The sequence below is a fragment of the Euprymna scolopes genome, chromosome 22 (assembly GCF_053919585.1).
Source record: "Euprymna scolopes isolate OS-2025 chromosome 22, ASM5391958v1, whole genome shotgun sequence".
NCBI lineage: Eukaryota > Metazoa > Mollusca > Cephalopoda > Sepiida > Sepiolidae > Euprymna > Euprymna scolopes.
The window spans coordinates 112,926,914-112,934,274 of NC_136503.1; the positions used below are offsets into that span (position 1 = coordinate 112,926,914).

The following is a 7,361-nucleotide window of genomic DNA, read 5'->3' on the forward strand; positions in this document are numbered from 1 at the left end:
CCAGCATTGACGTTGTTTGCAGATTATTGACGACACTTCCTATTTGGTTAATGCAGTCTCTGACTTGTTGATTGGTAATTCGATCGTTCCATTTGGTTCATAGAATCTTTCTACGGCATTTGGAATCAAACACCTCTAATTTATTTTCTTGGTTTTGATGCCAAATTTCACTTCCATATAGCAATGCTGACAAGATGTTGAATTTTTTGGTTTCTCCAACTGTTCCGTTCCCCAAAATAAAATTAAAATATACTTAAAAAGAAAAGAAAAATCCCATAATGCAGTTCTTTGAGAAATTTCTAAAATGCAATTTTTTTGTAGAGATTTTATTCATGATGCCAGTCAACGGACAATGGACAACAATAATCTGGAAAACAAATAAGGTTTTCTAAGTAGTTTATAAGAAATTTGATAAATGTGAACTGTTATGGGTTATTAAATTATATTATATGCTGTTACTGATCCTGTAACCTATCAGGGTCATAGGGGCAGAGCATAGTGGATGAACGATGGACCAGTTGGTTCCACTTAGGTTATGTCCGTATTAGCATAGACGTCATTTGCAAATTATTGAAGATACTACCTCTTGGTTAGTGCAGTTTCTCACTTCTTGGTTGATAATTTGATCGTTTCATTTGATCCATAGAATCTTTCAAATGCATTTGGAATCAAATGCATGTAATTTCCTCTCTTGGTTGATTTTGAGATGCCGAGTTTCATTTCCATATTGCAGTGTCGACAAGATGCTGCTGTTATAAAATCTTTATTTAAATCCGAATAGGAGTTTTTTTCCACATCTTGCAAAGATGATTAAATACTGCTGAGACCTTACCTATCTTTATTTATAATTTTTTTTTCTTACTTAGGGGTGTCATCACTAGGGCTAGGATAACAGCATATTCTTTTCCTTGTTTTTACTCTCGAGTATATATCCGACACAATAGGACACAATTAATCAACCGAGAACCACATCACTCTACATAAAAACTCATAAGATATCAATGGATATAAACCTGAGAATCAAAACAAGGAAAAGAATATGCTGTTGTCATAGCCTTATTTATCACTTATCAAGGTTCGAGGACCACTCTAGGATAAAGGTTATCCTGCAATGCAACTCATAGTCAATACTGCCTTTCTTATTTATGGAGTTTCTTAAGTAAGTAAAGTTGTCACAACGTCTTGAACAATGTAATATCTGAACTTTAGGCGTGTCTTGTCAAACTTGCGAATCTGTACAGAATTTCAAATGAAACCTTTTATTTAATCCATGGGAGTAACTTGATTTTGTTCTATCAGCCATAAATAGTCTTGAGTAATTCGTAATTATATTCTTAGTATCGTTTGCACCAAGGATTGAACCTTCAACCTCCAAAAATCGGTCACTTAGAATTGATTATTACTTAGCACCTTTGTCTGTTGTACTATGGATCCTTAAAAAAAATGTGCATTGGGTGTTCTAGTAGGTATAGTTGCATCCTTTGGTTCAAGGTTACTAACCTTGGTTGAATTTTTTTTTTCTTTAGATTCTCCACTTCAGTGATATCATTTTGACGTTAGGGAAAATCAAATTACATATTTCGCTAAAAAAATTTAAGCAAATTAAAACTCAAATAAATGTTTATCATGTGATAATTAGTCAAAAAGGGAACCCTGAAAAAAATAAATTACGCATGGGATGTTGGGCAGTCGTCTCCCTTGGACCAGAGTTACCTACCTTGAGTGAATCTTTAACAATTTTTATTTGGTTTAGTTAGGTTGTTTTGTTTTACAGCATATCAACCTAGTTAAGATTATTTAATGCTAAATCTAGTAATTTTGGTAAAAGTTTTTACGTTTCAAGTTCTTTATATTTTCAAATATTTATTCATGATGCTTGGTTTGGTTGTTTTGTTTACAGAATATCAACCATTTTCAGGTTATTTAATGCAGAATCCAATAACTTCAGGAAAAGTTGTTTTTTTTATTTTCCAAGTTCTTTATATTTTCAAATATATGTTTGGTTTGGTTGTTTTGTAGAAGAAAATTGTTGAATTTGTTTTTGACTTTGTAGGACATGATTAAGTTTTGCAAAGGGAAAAAAACAATAACATCAATGTTTGGTGCATTTTTGGTCCGGAAGCTAGTATCTTCAGACAGCCTGCTCTGGTAGCACCTGATGTCCTAACAGGTATTACCACTCCGAACCAAAATGAACCTGGGAGCAATAGTAACTAAGGGGCAACTTCACATTCCCCACAGGCCCCAAATGAGGCCTCAATACTGAATGTCTTTTAAGATTAGATATAGGACTCAAATTTTTACATTAATTTTTTTTTTCAGCCCTGTTTCAACCCACATATGTACAATGTCATCTTGATATCGTTTATACCACCATATTGTTTTGTGTTTTTTTTTTCTTGTTTTGTCTATACGATCATAACATCTTTTTTTGTGTCTTTTTTGTTGTAAGCAAATTTTAAGAGTAAAGTCATGACACAGATTAGAATGAAGACTAGAAATACATAGCCATGGTGGACAAATATTTTCCCCATGATAGTCCGATGGACAAGCATCTCGTTTCAGTTTAATGTTTGTCATTTGTGTTCGCCAGTCATGAGTATTTTTCCAATTTATCTTGAATTCTATCAATACAAAAATCAATAATTTTGTTCGCAGAAGAGAGACTTTCTTCTGCCATCTTAGATGATTTTATTCTTTGCGGCAGACGTGATTTTTTTTTTCGTCTCTTTTTTTCTTTCTTTCCGTTTGTGTCTTTATTTTCTTTTTGTTTTTAACATTTTTTTCTTGTGTTTTTATTAATTTAATTCTTATTGCAAAACTATTCTTTTTTTTTCTTCGATCTTTTTTTTTTCAATATTTATTTTCCCTTTTTTTTCTTGTTTCTCTATTTCTTCCTTTTTTATTGTTTCTTTCTTTTTCTTTTTCTTTCTTTTTCTTTTCTCCCTTTTTCCTAGTTTTTCATACTTTCTTTTTCAATCGTTTGCTTTATTTCTTTCTCGTTTTTCTATTTCTTTCTTCCTTTTTATTTATTTTTTTCCTTTTTTTTCTTTTCTGTATTTCTATCTTTTTCCTTCTTTCCTTTTTCGTCTTTCTTTTTCTCTTCTTTTTGTTTCCTCTTCTTTCTTTTATTTCCTATTTTTTTCTTTTTTTCTCTCTTTCTTATCTCTTTTCTTTATTTTTTTTTCCTTTTTCTTGTTTCTATTGAAATTCTTTGCCTTTCCCTTTCTACTTTCTTTCTCTTTTTCTATTTCTTCCTTCTTTATTTTACCTCTCTTTCTTTCTTCTACACCTATTTTTCTTTCTTCGCCTTTTCTTTATTCTTTCGCTTTCTTCCTTCTTATTCTCTGTTCTCTTCTCTTTCATTTTTCCAGCCTTTCTTTTTTTTGCTGACCTCATATTCTCTCTCACTCTCCCCTCCTTCTTCCCTTTTTTTTCATTTTTTCTGTTTTCTTTTTCCTTTAATCCCTCTCTCCCTCTTTATCATTGTTTACCTTTTCTTTTCTTTCTGGCTTCTTTCTTTCTCTGTTCCTCCTTTTAATCGTCCTCATTGGGATCATGATGTTGTTAATGACCATTATATTTGCTATATATTGGAACTCTACGAAGTAAGTAGCGATTAATTTAACTAGCATAAATTTTGGCAAGGGTCACATCAATACATGTCAGGATAACCTGATAACAAACATAAATATTACCCAGCTGCAAGTGAAGTGATTGAAGTTGGAGTCAAAAGTTAGCTCCCCTGACATGAGTTACAAATGCCGAGTTAAACGATATGATGATAGAGATGACGTCATGTGTTTGGATGAGAGTAAGAGAACAGAGAAATTTTCGTCAGTGTCTGCGAGGAGTTAGATAGACAAGATGCGTCCGACAATGTAGAGGTAATCTAAGCAAATTTTACGTCGAGTTTTTGCCTGTCTGCCTTTCTCAGTTCCCATCCTTAAGCCTAAGTTAAGAAAATTAAGTAAATAATTGTTCAACTCACTCCCCCTCTCTAAATAAATAAATAAAACCTTAAAAACTCAGCAACTCTATATTGTGTTTTCATACACAAGTAGTTTTGTTCGTCTACAGGGTGGTCAAAAAGTCAGGTAACATGTTAAAGGTAGAAAAAACAATATGATCCATTATAATCTCTATTCGTTTAATATTATTTGTTTAAATATTTGAGTGTAATATATAAACTACCCCTCCTGATTTTTGGCTTTGGGGCTATGTAAAGGATAGCGTTTATGGCAAGAAGCCTGATACAATAGCGTCTTTAAAGTTATTTATTGAAGAGGAGATTGCGCGGATATCAGCTGACATGATTACACGTGTTACACAATCAGTGGTTAATCGCTTCCAGCGATTGATAGAGAGAAATGGACGACAATTAACAAAATAAACATATTTCATGTTTGTTTCATTTTATATTTCAATGTATGGTACTTAAATATACGTGTATTGCTAATATCGTTTTTCTTTAAAATGTTACCTGACTTTTTGACCACCCTGTAGCTAAATAGACGAGGGGGGGGGTCAACAACCATGTAAGGATCACGGTTAGTCATGAATAACAAAAAAAAGCAACTATGAAAGAAAGCTCAACACATATAAGCAAGTCTCTGTTGTGATTTCGCGCACGAGATGTTTTATCCATCTGAGTTAAACAGCCGATCAACAGTCACTAGACGACACAATCACACACGAAACAGCCAATAAGATACAAAGACAAGAAGCGAATATGAAAGAAAGACCAACACACATAAAAAAACACTTTGTACAACATGTGTATAAAAAGACATTCGCTTTGTTGATTTGTTTTCTTCATTGCTCACTGTTGAGATCGCATACGTGCAAACGTATGCGTTGACGTAAACGACCGTGTGCGACTATGTTGCACATTGACAACATCCATGTTAATTGTGTGCTTCATGTTGCAGGTATCTATCATACTGATTGTTGCTGCGGTTTAAGAGTATTTCAGTATAAGTTTATTTTCATTATAAGTTCTAATTCAGCGATATTATATAAAAGGTAATTAATGGCCTCTTACGTCCAAGTGGCAATATTTCTTGTTCGGCATGAAAAAGAATTAAAAAAAAAAATAGATAGCTACAGAAATAGTCTCATATAATGATTAGCTAGGAAATGAATATAGGTTAAGTAAAATCTGAACTTGCAGTTGTATGTGCGATGAACCAAATTTCTAGATTTTACAAAAAAAAAAAAAAAAAAAAAAAAAAAAAAACGCCAGCTGCTAGATCCCAAACAAAATTCTCAGATCTAGTGAGAAAACCGCTAAATCAATCTCCTGACGACGCCGACAACGACATCTTTTTTTTTTTTTTTTTTACTTTTATTTTAGTTTTGATCAATAATACAATTAGTTTAAAGCATATTCAGTGTTTACGTGTTTTTCTTGTTGCCGTACGCTTCATATTGTATTAGAGATTAATGTAGTTTGCTTGAAGCATTGTCTAGCGTGTATATAAATGTAATTTATAGACAGCAATACAATGCAGTGGTGTAATGGATCAACATAAACTGAAACAAAGACATATAATGGTGGAACAAGCTATGTAGATTCACCTTTTATTAATACAATATTCATGTTTTCAATTACTTTTAACATCACATTGTGTTCTTACTTATGTCAGTGTGGTCTGATGGAAGTTTTGTATTGTATGATATTTCAGAAAAAATTCCTTTCTCCAAATATGTATTCGACTTTATTAAAAACAAGTAAAGCATGCATGGTCTCCATGAGTGTACACACAGTGAACGAGGGATAAAAAAAATGACTACGTTAAGTATTTACCCCCCCCCCATTTAGCCCCAAAAGTTCCCAGGGGACATCAAATCCTGGTAAAAATGAACAAACAGTGCAGTTTTAGGCCTTAACATATGTAAATTTGAGTTCTGCACCATGCAAAAAAAGAAATGACTAAGTCCATCATTTGCGGCCCCTCATTTAGCCCCCAAAGTCCCCAAGGCCTTAACATATTTAAATTTGAGTTCAGCACCATGCAAAACTGCTAATAAATAGACATACACAGAAAACTAGTCCCAAAAAGGGAGTGTTTTTATTAGCCCTAAAAGAGCCCCTGGGGCACACCCAAGAGTTGTCACAAAGTATAGACAAACAAAATTATATAGAAATCAGTTAGTTACAACTTTTCAGAAAGTTTTATAAAAATCCAAGGCATCAATTTTTTTTTTAATAAGCACAAAAGTGTCAATTATAGCCATTTTAACCCGAAAAGTTGGGGGGGGGGGGCAGCTGGAGTTTTCCGGGAAAATCCGTTCTGTTACTTCTTTACTCATATCATGTTTAATGTTTGTGCAAAATTTCAAAAAAATTCCAAGGGGTAGTTATTGAGAAAAGCATGGACAGACGAACAGACGAACGGACAAGGGTGAATTTACAGGTCCACCCTCCTTTTGTCGAGGGATCAAAAATGCATATGTGAGCTGTTAAAAACAATACATTTCTCCCCGTTGCTGCCAATTGGGTTAGAAAACTGTCGACTTATATGCTAATATATGTTGTTATATGCATTTTAAAAAAAACTTTTATATACGGCATAATCATGTTGATACACCAGTTCTCGTCAGATCACCAAAGTTAAGCAACATTGAGCCTGGTTAGTACCAAATGGGTGACCATTTGGGAATTCTAGGCGCTGTATGTGCTCTCCGCTCATCTCGGCATTGTTTCCAGTCGTCTTGTACCCCCACTTGCCACTGGTATGCAACAATGTTGACTCTTGCCACACGAATTTCACGTACAGACACCCTTACAGTGGGTATCCGTAGTCTGTCAAGACTGAAGGAAGCCACACATATGCATTTTTAATAAACACTTAAATGATACTGGACATAATGCCATTATTATCAATAGTCGAGATAAATTGGCTTTTTATTTAATTTTTTTAGTTTTAATTTAAATTACAAAAGAAAAACATGTCACACGAAGGGAAACAAAGAAGGAACACTCAAAAGTGATGCTCAAAAATCATATATTAAAAAAGAAGGCAGAGGAAGCAGATAAATGATAATAACAAATCACTACTTAGATATCTTTCAGTCAACACTTATCAAAGTAATCGTTGGCAACGAGGGAACATCTGTTTTTTAACAGCCTCCATATCCACGTTTTAAGTAAAGTTGAACACATGTCTGAAGAAGAGTGTTTTTTCCTGAAATATCATACGATACGAAACTTTCATCAAATTGCACTGACGCAAGTAAAAACACAATGCAGTGTTAAAAGTCTTTAAAAAATACACACATATATTGAATTAATAAAATGTGAATCTGCATAGCTTATTCCACATTAAACGTCTTAATTTGCTTAAGCTTCTGTCTAT

The 7,361-nt window shown here is 33.3% G+C and overlaps 1 pseudogene; it reads left to right on the forward strand.

Moving 5' to 3' along the window:
* Nucleotides 1-6,566: 6,566 nt before the first annotated feature.
* Nucleotides 6,567-6,683, forward strand: LOC145244045 (5S ribosomal RNA; annotated as a pseudogene).
* Nucleotides 6,684-7,361: the final 678 nt, after the last annotated feature.